At 30.1% G+C, this 1,936-nt stretch overlaps 1 long non-coding RNA gene across 1 annotated transcript; it reads right to left on the reverse strand.

Moving 5' to 3' along the window:
* Nucleotides 1–256: 256 nt before the first annotated feature.
* On the reverse strand, nt 257–1,171 carry LOC109162471. The gene is made up of 3 exons (XR_002051093.1): nt 1,152–1,171; nt 937–994; nt 257–802 (listed from the first exon to the last, which is right to left on the reverse strand). It is a non-coding gene; the product is annotated as an uncharacterized LOC109162471 (long non-coding RNA).
* Nucleotides 1,172–1,936: the final 765 nt, after the last annotated feature.

Here is a 1,936-nt window from a genome sequence, read left to right on the forward strand (position 1 = left end):
TCTAACATAATAAGGAATCTTGAATAGTGGTTGAATAGCAGATGCAAATCTTTTGAAATCATAATGATCAACCATTGAAAGTGGATATTCATGCATGATTATCATACTTGCCAACTCCTTCCTTGAAGTTTCTTGATCAAATGTGTAATTACTTATACACATTTTTCCATCAGCTTTCCATTGTTGTTGCAATACTGTTTGTTGCCTCATATTTTTGAAGTGCCTCATCTTGCACACTTTATGATGTTCATGAAGATTCTTTGTTCCATTTTTTCTTTGTGCTCCAAGAAGTTTCTTGCAGTAGTTGCATTCTGCTTTATTAACTCCCTCAACATTAATCTTTTTAAAGTGTTGCCAAACAATTGATCTTAACCGTTTATCACCAACTTTTGCTTCATCTTCAAGCATATTGCAAGTAATTGGAGTTTCAAGCTCAACATGTTGAACAGAAGGGTCAGTTGAAAATTCAACTGGTGAAGAATTATCAGGTTCCACCCGTGTTCCACCCGTTGAATTGGTGTACTAGAATTGAAACCATCAATTCCTTGAGAAATAATATCACCATCTATCATATATTCATATACATAACTTGTAAAAAAATCGTATGAATGAAACTAAAAAATAAATGGAACTAAAAAAAGCCAAAGAGAAGCCACTAGAACACATAAATCAAATTAGGAAAAAAAGGAGGAAGAAGAAAGTGTCATTTTTTTTTTGTACTAGCCCTGGAGATCTTTTTTTTTTTTTTTTTTCTGCAGATTTGTTCTTTTTCAAGTCTTCAACTTTCGATCTTCTTCACAAACTATAAAAAAAATCGTATCAATGAAACTAAAAAAATTAAATAGAACTAAAAAAATGAAAGAGAAGCTATAAGAACAGATAAATCAAATTAGGGGAAAAAAGAAGAAGAAGTGTCTTTTTTTTGTATTAGCTAACCTTGAGATCTTTCCTTCGTTCTACAGATTTGTTTTTAAAGTCTTCAAGTTCTGATCTTCTTCACAACATATAAAAAAAAATCGTGTGAATGAAACTAAAAAATTAAATAGAACTAAAAATGGAACTAAAAAGTGAAATAGAAGCCACAAGAACAGATAAATCAAATAAGGGAAAAAAAAGTGTCATTTTTACATTTTTTTTTTATACTAGCTAACCTGGGATGGAGATCTTTTCTTCTTTCTGCAGATTTGTTCTTCTTCAACGTTCAATCTTCTTCTTCTTCTTCTTTGCTTTGTTAATTGCTACTCTATTTTTGATGTTTCATACCCTTCATCATTTTGGCTTATTTTGTAAGCTATCAAATGGAAAGTGAAAACTGGGAAAGAAGCCTGATTTCTTCTATGTATTTGACGTATGTAAGCTAGAGCCTAGAGATTAGAGAAGCCTATTTTATTGGGATAAGAGAAAAGAAGATTTCAATATCTATTTTATTGGGATAAGACTTAAGAGAAAAGAAGGGTAGAGACTAGAGATCAGATCTTTCTAACAGATTTAATAAATAACATTGGGAGAAGATTAAATAAATAACATAAGACTTTAATATTGATATAAATATAATAACACAATAAATAAATAAATAAATAAATAAATAAATAAATATAATATATATATATATATATATATATATATATATATATATATATATATATATATATATATATATATATATATATATATATATATATATATATAGATTTAAGTTCTCGTGCGAGTGAGGGCTTCAGGTGCGGTTGTGCGGTTTAATCTGAGCCATTCATCTCGCTTTAATCAACGTCCAGGGACTCATTTGATAAATGGTCTGCCCTATGAAAGCTGAAAGTTACGCCCAAATGGAAGACGTTCTTATGGAGAGCTTTGAGAGATATCCTCCCCACTATCAAGAATTTACTTATAAAGAGGGTAGAAGTTGATCCCCTTTGTGCCATGTGTGGCATCTCAT

The sequence above is a fragment of the Ipomoea nil genome, unplaced genomic scaffold (assembly GCF_001879475.1).
Source record: "Ipomoea nil cultivar Tokyo-kokei standard unplaced genomic scaffold, Asagao_1.1 scaffold2942, whole genome shotgun sequence".
Classification (NCBI taxonomy): domain Eukaryota; kingdom Viridiplantae; phylum Streptophyta; class Magnoliopsida; order Solanales; family Convolvulaceae; genus Ipomoea; species Ipomoea nil.